This window comes from Lissotriton helveticus, chromosome 3_1 (assembly GCF_964261635.1).
Source record: "Lissotriton helveticus chromosome 3_1, aLisHel1.1, whole genome shotgun sequence".
Taxonomy (NCBI): Eukaryota; Metazoa; Chordata; class Amphibia; order Caudata; family Salamandridae; genus Lissotriton; species Lissotriton helveticus.
In genome coordinates, this window is record NC_136061.1 from 1,425,882,562 (window position 1) to 1,425,895,306 (window position 12,745).

General features: G+C 50.0%; 1 protein-coding gene across 2 annotated transcripts in view; it reads right to left on the bottom strand.

The window, feature by feature from the left end:
* EPB41L5 (erythrocyte membrane protein band 4.1 like 5) overlaps window positions 1-12,745 on the bottom strand; it is a 1,262,314-nt gene that overhangs the window by 545,902 nt on the left and 703,667 nt on the right. The gene's annotated exons all lie outside the window — the stretch shown is intronic.

The following is a 12,745-nucleotide window of genomic DNA, read 5'->3' on the forward strand; positions in this document are numbered from 1 at the left end:
TCAAAACCTTGCGCAAAGAAATAAGATCTGAAGCGTTTCTTAGTTGGAACGAGAGTTCATTCTATGCCTTAGAGGCACAATGAAAAAAGCTTCTGCCTCCCCAATTGGTTTTCTTAAACGTGGAGGTTTGGACTAATTTAGAACCAGAAGAACGCAGGGTTCTGCTTCGGACGTACCATGTGAGTCTGTTCTTAAGAAACTCCTTGCCAATCCCATTCACCGCTTTAAAGACCACACAGAGGGCCTTGAACCATGATCTGAGTGGAACTGGGAGCAAATGTAATTTCCTCAGCTTTCCTCTGATCGAGGCAAACCTAGCAGTTTCCGATAACAATCTCGCTGACGCATTCTGGACCAGTTGCAACTTGTACATATGTTGTTTCTGTACATTAAGATAGAGGCTGTTGCAATAGTCCAGGTGGGACAAAATAAGGGCCGTAACAACCGTCCTTAGGTTGCTGGCTGAGAGGAAGAACTTTATTTTTTTTATTATTCCGAGGACCATGAAACAGGCTGACAACACCTAGTTCACTTGGTCCCCCATGGTGAGTTTGTTATCAACCATGACTCCCAAATTCTTGGCTTTCCTAGAGGGTATTGGGCAGGATCCCAGATCTTCCGGCCACCAGGCCTTTGTCCATACCAGTGGATTATTACCAAATTGTAACACCTCCGTTTTAGCTGAATTAAGCTTTAAACAGTTTGATGACATCCGGGTGAAAATGGAGCTCATACAGTTCTGGAACCTATCCCCTGCTTCCCTTTCCGCTCCCTCCGTCAGCGATAGCACAATCTGTGTGTCATCAGCGTAGGAGGTGAGCTGGAACCCAAACGACCGGATGATATTGGCCAGGGGGGCCACATAGATATTAAAAAGTGTGGGGCTCAGAGAAGAGCCCTGTGGCACCCCACAGGGAAGCGAGAAGGGATCAGACATGTTAACATCTAGGTCTACCGTCTGGGACCTGCCAGACAAAAAGGAATGAAGCAATTTCCATGCTAAACCCTTCACTCCAATGTCCGAGAGCCGGTTCAACAGGACCTTATGGTGGACTGTATCAAAGTCCGCGGATAGGTCCAGGTGGATTAAGATGGCATTTCCTCCCCGATCCACGGCCACTCTGATTTCCTCCGTTTATTTTATTAAAGACAGCTATGTACCGTGAAAGGCTCTAAACCCAAACTGTGAAGGGTCGAAGGAGTTATTAGCCGAGATGAAATTGCTAAGTTGGCTATTCATTCTTTCTCCAGTAGTTTAGCTGCTAATGCCTCAATTACTTACCGGTAATTGCATTACTCTGAGTCCTACTCCCTCGCTTCCCTTACTTACGCAATGAGGAATCCCTGCCTCACCAGACACCCATACCCAGGTGATTTATCATGTGGGGACTATAAGAAGCCCCCAGCCCCCACACACCTCCTGTAATACCACATAGACCGAAACCATACCAAAAGGTTGGCCTGGACCATCAGGGAGGGAGGAAGGGAGGGATGTAAGAGTAATGCAATTACCGGTAAGTAATTGAGGCATTACCTCATCGTCCCTCCCTCGCTTCCCTTCCTTACGCAATGAGATGTACAAAGCCAAACAGGACAAACAAAGAAGGTATGCAAAAACAGGTTTATTAAAAAACACAGCAAACAAGGAAAACCCACTATTCAGGAACCATAGTGGAAAGAACCCTGTGACCAAAGACATCAGCACAGTCAACCTCCTGGCCAATCCTGAAATTAGAGGCAAAGGTCAACGGTGAAGCCCAGGTGGCAGCCCGGCAAATCTCAGAAATGGAAGCCCCTTGGACCTCCGCACAGGACGCAGCCATGGACCGAGTGGAACAACCCTGAACCCCCAAAGGAGAAAGGCGCCCCGCCTCCTTGTACGCCAAAGAAATCCGAGACCGAACCCAACGACTCAAGGAAGGAGTAGAAGGACGAAAACTCCGAGTCACAGGCCCAAAATTAACAAAAAGGGAATCCAAGAGATAGAAAGGAGCGACCCGCTCCAAATAGACCAGGAGAGCCCTCGGAACATCCAAAGAGTGCAGCCGCACCTCAGACTCCGAGGACGGAGAATCAAAAGAAGGAAGGACCACCTCCTGATCCCTGTGGAACTGAGAATCCACCTTAGGACGAAAGGAAAGAATCGGCCGAAACACGATCCTGTCTTCAAAAACCCATCAAAAAGGGTGTTTGGAAGAAAGAGCACCCAGTTCACCCAGGCGGGGAGCAGAGGAAATGGCCACCAAAAAGAAAGTCTAGAAGGAATAAAAGGGCGCAGATCCACAGAAAGTAAGGGCTCAAAGGGAGGGGACATGAAAGCGTCCAAGACAAGAGACCAATCCCAGGTGGGAAAATGCCGCCAAGGGGCAGGAAGAACATTACCCAACCCCTTAAAAAGGCGACCAACCAACCCCTCAGAATCCGAGAGATTGCCCCAAGAGCTTCGAAACGCCTTAAACGCAGCCCATTGTAAACGAAGGGAAGAAACCTCCAAGCCCAAGGCAGCACCATCCTGGAGAAACAGCATCACCTCAAACAAAGAAAAGAAAGTAGGGTCCAAACCCTTGACAAGACACCACCGACTGAAGGAACGCCAGTGCCGCAGGTAAGACTTGTTGGTCAGCGCGCACCTAGCCGCCTGCAGAGTAGAGGTCAAGCCAGCCGGAACCCCTTGACGCAGCAGACCTAAGCGTTCAACCTCCAAGTCGCCAAGCGCATCTGGGCCAGAACATCCTGTTGCAACACCGGGAAGGTCAAAGGGGGTGGCGACAGAGGCAGCAACCACTCCACCTCTGACCTCATCTACACCAGGAGAGGAAACAAGGAGGCCAGAGGCCAAGCCGGAGCCACCAGAATGCCAGAAGCCCCCAAGGAGCAGACCCGCAGCAGGAAGCGGAGAAGGGGGGAAAGGAGGATAGGCATACCGAAGCCCGTGGGGCCATGGGCAAGAGAGAGCATCCACCGCCCAGGTCGACCCCTCCCGACTGCGGGAGACAAACCAGGCCACCATGGCATCGCCCACACTCGCAAAGAGGTCCACCACCGGAACACCCCAACGTATCGTCAGATCCACAAACTCCCCCCGACGGCGGCAGAAATCCACAGAGGACGGAATGGCCCTGCTGAGGGCATCTGCAAGGGAATTGGACATCCCCTGAATATGGATCGCCGAGAGCGCCAAAAGATGAGATTCCGCCCAAACAAACAACCGGCTTGCCACTAGAGCCAGAGAGGAGGACCTGGTCCCCCCTGCCTGTTCACGTAAGCCATGGCAGTGACTTTGTCCATCCTGACCAGAACAACGGATAACCTCTCCTGATAATAGTCAATGCCCAGAGATCCCTTACATCTAGCCGCCAAGCCTCCAGGAAAGACAGTCTCCCGCCCACAGGACCCACGGCTGAAACACACTCGACGTCAGGACTTCCTCATGAAGGCATCCGCCGGAGTCTTGGGACCAGCCAAGGCAGCAGACTTCCTGTGCTGGAACTTGCGCTGACAGACCGTAACGTTTCTAGAGAACTGCCGGGAAGACTGGAAGGAAGAAGCGGAGGAAGGAGCCGGATTCCAGAAACGTCGAGAACCAGAGGCAGACGCCTTGCTCTTGTAAGGCAGTGCATGCTTACGATCCTTGAAGGCCTTAGTGATCATACGGTCCAGCTGTTCACCAAAAAGCATCTTGCCATCAAAGGGAATCTTAAGTGGCGAGGACTTCTCCGAAGAATCAGCCTTTCAGTCACGCAACCACAAATTCCTACGAGCCAAAACCAAGGACCCAGAGGCCAAGGCCGAAGACCGAAGCACATCCGAAGAGATGTCAGCCAAGAGTTTAGCCTGCTGCTCCATGTGGACAAGCAAGCCAGAGCAGTCCATCTCTTCCTGAATAGCCGTGGCCAGCTTCCCAAAGTCAGATACCAAGGATTGTGCCGCATAAGCAGAGTACATGCCAGCTCGCAAAGACAAGTTACCAGCGGAAAATGCCCTCTTCGGCGCCCCATCCACCGTCTTATCCGTAGCATCAGCAGGAGAACAATCCTCTGGATTGATAGACGTACAACCAATTAGAGTGGCCAACATGGCATCCACCTTGACAGAGTGAGGAAGAGAGACCTCCCCCTCCTCCAGGGAATAAAGTTTCTGGAAAAGCGAGGAACTGAGGAGCGCTCCAGATCCTGCCACTCCCCCAAAATCAAGTCCTTGATGCGACCATGAAAGGGCATAGCGAGCACCTGAGGTTTAACATACTGTGGAAAGATGTCATCCGACTCCACAGGAGCAGAGAATGGCGAAAACCCCAAGTTCTCCCTAATGTGTAGGAGCATCGCAGGAACCTCTTCCCTACGCACAAACTTCCCCGAAGAGGTAGAAGGCCTGGCAGTGTCCGAAGCAGAAGAGTCCTCAGAGGGAGAGTCCACCGGACCCACCGCAGCACGATTAGATCTGTGCATCGCAGGAACACTGCTTTCCAGAGCGCGAGCCACAGCAGCTTCAATCATGGCCTGCACCTCAGAAGCAGAAAGGAGGGCCGAAAAATCCTCTGGATCCTGGGACCTAGTCCGGCGAGCCGGGATATAACCATTTCATCCTCAGAAGAGGAGGACAAAACACGTAAGAGCTTGGAAGTCCACTTAGCCATAATGAAGTAGACAGTTGGAAGCACAGCAGTGACAAGCATTAAATAGGGAGCAGCCCAGAAACCGACCAATAGGTATGAAAAACTGGGAGGAAACCAATGAAGGAGAAGCAAGAAAGGAAAAACCAATCAGAAAACAAAAAAGAAATAGAAACGACCTCACACGAGGCCCTTACTCTAACGAGGCACCAGCAACAGCCAGCTGAGGATCACCAGCCCTCGCGACAGCAGCCGTCTCCTATTCCGGCCTCCCGAACCGGAAACAGCCCCAGCCACTCAGGGCTGGTGACTCCGTCACCCGGACCCCGTCCGCCGAAGAGTGCACCGCTACTCTGAGACACGGTGAGGAAAGGCTCGCGCACTCCAGGCCAGCACCACCAGACCCAGCAGGCAGCAGAAAGCGAGGGCGAAGCCCCCTGAAGCAAAAAGCAGAATGACCGCAGCTCTGCAAACGGCCAGCGCGTGGGACACGAGTCTCAGGTGAGACAAGAAAAAAAACGGAGGTGTGTGGGGGCTGGGGGCTTCTTATAGTCCCCAGGTGATAAATCACGTGGGTATGGGCGTCTGGTGAGGCAGGGATGCCTCATTGCGTAAGTAAGGGAAGCGAGGGAGGGACGATGAGGTAATGGGAGTCTGGAAATCAGACGATAATTATTCGGGTCCTTAGGGTCCAAGGATTGCTTCTTTAATAAAAGGCAGCCCGGAGGCCTTTTTCCAATTCCTAGGAAAGATTCCAATCCGTAAAATTGCGTTAAGTAGAGGGGTCAGTACTGCTCCAATAATTTCCGGGATTTGCTTAATGATTCCCGCGGGACATGGATCACTGGAAGCACCAGATTTTATGTGCAACAGTTTGATCAAATCAGCATCTCAATAGGGGTAAAATGATCCAATGAACCTTCGGTAGCGATTAGGCCACCTGAAGCCATTGTATTGGAATCAGTCTGTTTACCGTTGATCTGACTGACCAGTGAAGTAAAGATTGTTTCAATTTTAGTTAAAAAAAAAATCCTCCATTTTATTGCAAAATTCTACATCACGCTGTTTTTAGGGTTAATGGGTTTAGCTAGTTTGCAAATCGTTTTAAACAGTTATTTAGAATTGGATTCAGCCATAGTTATATGTAAGGAGAAGTATTCCTTTTTAGCTTCAAAAAGAGCTAGCTTGTAGTTAGAAATACAAGTTTTATACTTTTCCTTCTTGTTTTCGGTGTAAGATTTCCGCCAATCTCTCTCTGCATATTTACAGACCAGGGTACATGTGATGGTGAATGTTTGAGAGCTTCAGAAATTCAGTGAGAGGTTCCATGAACAAGTTGAATAAGGTGGATGAGAGTGGATCATTGCGGAACTCCAATCGTGCCCAGTGTGGTGTCATATGCGGAGGGTATGGTTGACTTCGAGACTTTGTGCTCTATTGTGCAGGAACGAGGCAAATCAGTTTAAGATAGGACCGGAGAGCTGTATCAAAAGCAGAGGCATGCTGACAAGCATCGATGTACTAGCAATGGACTTGTTAATTGCAACTTTGTTATATAATAACCTACAGCCACGACATGGAGATGTACTTGGTAGTTTGTGTTCGAAAAACCATTGTTTTTGTTTTTTTAAGTACAGTTTTTTTTTTTATGGTGAAGGATCTTTCCTACTTCCCTCAAACAAATTCATAACATTTCCCCTGCCCAGCACTGGTGTCCTAAAGCTCTCAGTGGAAGACCAGAGAGAAATTGGAGAAGATAAGGGTTCTACACAGGAAAAAAAAACTCTAGGAGCATATTTAATTTCCTGGCCAACAATATGACAAAAGAGGGGACTCTTACATGAGATCTAAAAGAATATCAGATCTGAACAAGTCTTATGGCGGTCTTGAAAAGAAGGTAAAAACAAACTTACAGGAGTGATAAAACATAAAAATAAAGCAAGGAGCTGTAAACAGTTCCAATATGAGGAGGCAATGAGGAGGAGCCAATCACAACGGAGGGGAAGAAGCATACTGGCTGGCAGACCAGCACACAATTCGCCATGATGCATTGTGGTAAATGCGGTGCATTACTATGTTACTACATTCACTTTAGTTGAAAGTCTTTAGTATTCACCATTGTTGCTGCAGCCAGTGGTATGTATATCTAGACAGATGTTTCAGAATAGTTGCCCTTTTCAATAGAGTATAACAACTTCAGTTTGGAGGTGATGGTAATGCTGCTTAGTCTTCTCAGGTTTCAGACCACTCCCAGATCGCATATACATCCCAGAGCTCAACAAGGGGAACACACTGCTTGCCATACCAGCTTACAATTCGCCTAGACGTGTTGTGGTGTCAGCACCACTACATTTAAAGTGTTACTCTCTTCTGAAGAAGGATAAACTGCATTCTAGTAATTGCATAAACAGTGTCAAGGCTAACCAGAAATACATGATGGGATCACTTGCTTTACCCTTTCCCCCAAGTTGCCCTAGGTTAGGGCAGAGTAACTCATCCTGTTCGGTTTTTCCTTTGCATTCTGGTTACCTTCTCTATTCTAAATGTAGGTCTGTAAAGTAACTGAATGAACAGAATACATAAGGGCCGGATGAGATGCTTATCCCTGAAGAACAAGTTACTTACCTTCGGTAACGCTTTTTCTGGTAGATACGGTATCTGCCTGTGGATTCCTCACCTTGTGAATATCCCCCTTGCGTCCGCAACGTTCTGAAAATTCTTTGTAGCACGCCGGCGTGGACGACGTCATAGGAGCACGGCATCGTGCGCGACTCCGTCTGACGTCACAGACTCCTTATTAGACCCACGTCGGCGTGATGACGTCAGTTCCCCCCTTTTTTCCGTGCCTTCGAGGCACCCGGACGGACCAATGACAGTAGATATACATATATAGAGTGTACATAGTACATACAATTCAAAACTGCACACAAAGTGCATAGCAAAGGTATCAAAAACCAGAAATATAAATACAAAAACCCAGGTATAGCAGAGCGGACAACGGGGAGGCGGTGGGTCAGTGAGGAATCCACAGTCAGATACCGTATCTACCAGAAAAAGCGTTACCGAAGGTTAGTAACTTGTTCTTCTGATAGATACATCTGCCTTGTGGATTCCTCACCTTGTAAATAGAGTCCCACAGCAGTCCCCACTCCCGGAGGAGGGTGTCCCCTCTGCTATACCAGGAAATCTTGGAGGACAGAACGCGCGAAGTGGCTGTCCCTCCTCACCTCCGTATCCAAGCAGTAGTGCTTCGCGAAAGTGTGGGGGGAGGCCCAAGTCGCGGCTCTGCAAATGTCCTCAACAGGAACACCTCTAGACAAAGCGAATGTTGCAGACTTTGCTCTAGTTGAATGTGCTCTAATACCCTCAGGAGGGTCCTTACCAGCCAGAGAGTAGCAAATCTTGATGCACAGGATTATCCATCCGGAAAGTGTGCGCTTGTGCACCGCTCTGCACTTTTTGCAACCAGCAAAACCCACGAAGAGCTGATCATCAACATGATAGTCTCTAGTCCTATCGAGATAGAAACGGACTGCTCTCTTTGGGTCCAAGCGATGAAGCCTCTCCTCCTCCTTGGAAGGGTGAGGGGGAGGATAAAAGGTAGGAAGGGTAATGGATTGTCCTAGATGGAAGGGAGTTACCACCTTAGGAAGAAAAGCAGCCCTGGTCCTGAGAACCATTCTTTCAGCATGAATGGTCAAGAACGGGGGCTTGGAACAAAGAGCCTGAAGCTCACTTACCCTCCTTGCCGAGGTAATTGCAACCAAGAAGACTGTTTTAAAAGACAGAAGCCTCATGGGACACTAGTGCAAGGGTTCGAAGGGAGAACCCATCAAATAGGTTAACACAAGATTCTTATCCCAATGAGGAACAACAAAAGGAGTAGGAGGGAACTTATTAGTGAGACCCTTCAAAAACCTTAAAACCACAGGAGACTTAACCCCTTCGACGCTCATGACGAGCTCAGCTCGTCATGGAGTTTCCATTGACTTCAATGGAAATTACATGGAAGAACATCAGGGAGCTTAGCATCCAAGTGGTTAAAAAGAGAAGGCTGATCCGGCAAACAGAGAAATGCCGATAAGGCCGAAAGATACCCCTCGACTGTGGGAACAGCAAATCCTTGCTGCACCAGAGAACGAGCAAACTGTAAAATGACAGACAAATGAGCCTTCAAAGGGTCAACAGCCCTCTCCCCACATCAAGAGACAAATTTAGACCACCTATAAGAATAGATGGACTAAGTGGAGTCACGCCTGGCAGAAAGAATGACATCCACCACATCGTGAGGGAGAGAAAAAGAATTCAAGTTGCCCCGTTCAATCTCCAGGCATGAAGGTGTAATGTCTGGAGGTGGGGGTGTAGAACTTGCCCCTCCATCTGAGAGGGGAGGTCTGCCCTGAGAGGGAGACGGAGCGGCGGGTGAGAGGAGAGGTGGAGAAGGTCCGTGTACCACACCCTTCTTGGCCAATCCGGGGCGACCAATATGACTTGGGCCCGGTCCTGGCGAATCTTCCTCAGAACCCGAGGAATCAAGGGTATGGGAGGAAACGCGTAAAGGAGATGATTTGCCCAACTCAACTGAAACGCGTCCCCCAAAGCTCCTTGCATCGGATACTAGAGACTGCAGAATGACGGGCAGTGAGCATTCTCGCGAGTGGCGAACAGGTCCACCCGAGGAGTCCCCCACATCTGAAAGATGTCGTGAACAACCTCCGGATGGAGCCTCCACTCGTGATCGGCAGAGAACTGCCGACTGAGAACGTCTGCACGAACGTTCAGAACTCCGGCCAGATTTGCCAGACAAATCGGATGGTCCTGAACCCAGGACCAGAGACGCAGAGCCTCTCTGCAGAGACACTGCGATCCCACTCCTCCCTGCTTGTTGATATACCACATCGCAGTTGTGTTGTCCGTCAGGACTTGAACCGACTGACCGCGAAGGGAAGGGAGGAAGGCCTTGAGCACCAGACGTATCGCCCGCAACTCTAGAAGGTTGATATGAAGCAACCTTTCCTCCAGAGACCAAAGACCTTTGATCTCCAGATCCCCCAGATGAGCACCCCACCCGAGAGTGGATGCATCCGTTATCACTGTGGCAACCGATGGAGGTAGTTGGAAAGGCTTTCCTTGAGACAGATTGCTTTCCACGCTCCACCATGACATATCCGCTGCAGTTTCCCTGGAGATCCTCACAGACTCCTTGAGATCTCCGTTGTGCTGAAACCACTGCCTGCGGAGGCACCACTGGAGTGCCCTCATGTGCCAGCATGCATGGTTGACCAACAGAATGCAAGAAGCCATCAGACCGAGCAGGCGAAGGACCTTCAGGACTGGAACAACCGCTCCATTGTAGAATAAAGGAATCATTTCCTGTATATCGCGAATCCTTTGAGGAGGAGGGAATGCACGACATACAGAAGTGTCCAGTACCACACCTATGAACAGGTTGCTCTGGGAGGGCACCAGGTGAGACTTGGGTACATTTATCGAAAAACCCAACCTGTGCAACAACTGAGTGGTCTCTTGCAGATGATGGAGCACCTTCTCCGGCGACTCTGCTTTCATCAGCCAGTCGTCCAGATAAGGGAACACCGGAACCCCCGACCTTCTGAGATGCGCAGTCACCACTGCCATCACCTTGGTGAAAACTCGAGGCGCAGTAGTAAGCCCAAACGGAAGGACCGCAGGTGGTCCTCCGAACAATAACCTTGGCAAGGAGGGTAATTGGGAGGGAACTCCTGAAAACGAAATGCATACCCATTTTCTACGATATTGAGAACCCAAAAGATCTGATGTAACCGATTCCCAATCCCGTAGAAAATGAGTAAGCTGACTCCCTACCGGAACCGCATGATACGGAATGGCGGATCTAGGGCTGCTTTGCTGCTGCAGGTGGGGGTTGAATGTTAGAGGAGGAAGTAGAGGAGGAGGAGGCTTGGCGTCCACGAGCATGACCCCTTTGTTTACCCCTGTATGATCTATACAAACTATTCTGCTGCTGCTGCTTCTGCTGGCCTTGTTTATAGGAACGAAAAGTGGATCTACCAAATCCCCTAAACTTCCTAGTGGCAGAACCTCTAGCCTGCAGGCATAAAGACCTTGCCGTAGCCCGGCTATCTTTGAACCTCTCCAAGGCTACATCCGCTTTCTTCCCAAAGAGGCCTGTTCCGTCAAATGGCAAGTCCAATAAAGTAGATTGCACATCCGCTGAAAATTCAGAAGATTTCAGCCATGCGGCCCTTCTCGTGGCAACAGTAGAGCCCATTATCCTGGCCACAGAGTCCGCCGTGTCCATGCCACTCTGAATTACTAAGCGGTCTGCAGCTTGAGTAGCAGAGACTACCTCATTGAAGTTCTTTCTATCCTCCTCTGGAAGCTTAGGTGTCAACTGTTTCACAGAGTCCATCAATGCATGAACATATCTCCCTAGCAGGCAAGTAGCATTGGTAGATTTTAGAGCCATGCTACCCGAGGAGAAAATCTTTTTTGCAGACAGGTCCAATTTTTTAGAGTCTTTATCTGCTGGCACCTGAGGAAAAGAACCTGCAGACCTGTTGGAACAAGCGGCCAGCACAACCAGACTTTCCGGAGAAGGATGTGAAGAGAGAAACTCAGGGTCACCAGGTGCCACCCTATAACGCCTTGCCACCGACCTGGAAACCGCAGGAGCAGTCAAAGGTCTCTTCCAGACCTCCATTATTGGCTCAGTCAAAGCCTCAGTGAATGGAAGTGTAGGCTCTATTACAGAGGAAGGCGAATGCAAAACCTCTGTGAGGATGTTAGGCTTGTACTCAACAGTAGGTAAAGTCAGATTAAGCAGATCCGCAGCCTTCCTAATTACAACATGGTAGGGTGCCACGTCCTTAGATGGTGCATCAGAAACTGATGGCAAACCCCACTCAGGAGAGAGTTCCAGGCCACTAGCACTATGCAGGTCCTCAAAACAGTCCCCTTGATCCAGAAGTTCTCCTTCCTCTACTTCAGGATCTTCATACTCCTTTTCCTCCAAGAGGCACTGAGCTCTGCGCCTCGACCACTCCAATCGAACCGAAGTCGACAATCCGGTAAAGACTCCGACGGAGCCGGAACCGGCGTCGAACGAGGAGCCGGCACAGCTGGAGGACGAGATTCTCGAACCGGCGTGGTACCTCGATCCAAATCACGAGGTCGTTCCGGAGCCGGCGAAGCCGTGTGCGGAGTCGACGACCTCGGAGGCGCCGTACCGAGCCAAGGTGTGAAAGGCGTCAGCATAAACGGCATAAAAAGGTGCCGGAGCGTAAGCTTGAGGGACACCCAAGTTATAAGACAATGGACCCATGGAACCAGCCGGTACACCAGAGGGGTACATTGCCCTCGCATAAACGCCAAACATAGCATTAAGGAAATGCGAGGGGTCCTGACCAGGACCAGGAAAGGGAGGGTACGAACCCATCAGCTGCTCCGGCATCGGCTCATCTTGGCCCTCTTGATTCTCAGGGTCTTCCACCGGAGTCGGAGCCCGAGGAATCGCCCCATCTCATTCATGCTCCGAAGAATGGCGCGACTCCAGATCCGGTTAATGCTCCGGAACCGGGGAACATCCAAGAGATTGCAAAGGAGAAGGAGACACGAAGTCTTTGTGATGTTATCGAGACTTCCTCTACGAATCCGAAGACTCTTTACCAGAGTGATGTCTTAAGCTATGCTTCCTCCTCTTGTGCTTCTTCTTCGAGGAGCCCGAAGCATGACCCGAAGCCGACTTCGATCCAGACCTCGACCTCTCTCTGGACCTCGACCTCACTCTGGATCTCGACCTCGAAGCCAATCTCGACCTCGACTTTGATCGCGACTTCTGCCTCAAACGTCTAGACGTCGACCTCGAAGACCTTCCAGCCTCTCTTCCTTTCACCTTCGCAAGCAGAAGCTTAGCCTCCTGCTCTCGTAAAGCCTTAGGGTTCATCTTGAAGCAGGATCGACAGTTCTTAACATCATGGTCCGATCCAAGACACCACAAACAATCGCCATGCGGATCGGTAATAGACATCATACAGGCACACGATCCGCACTGCTAGAACCCCGTCTTCCTCGACGACATCCTCGACGAAGAAGAGACACTCGACAGAGAAACAGTAACACAAAATAGCAACAAGT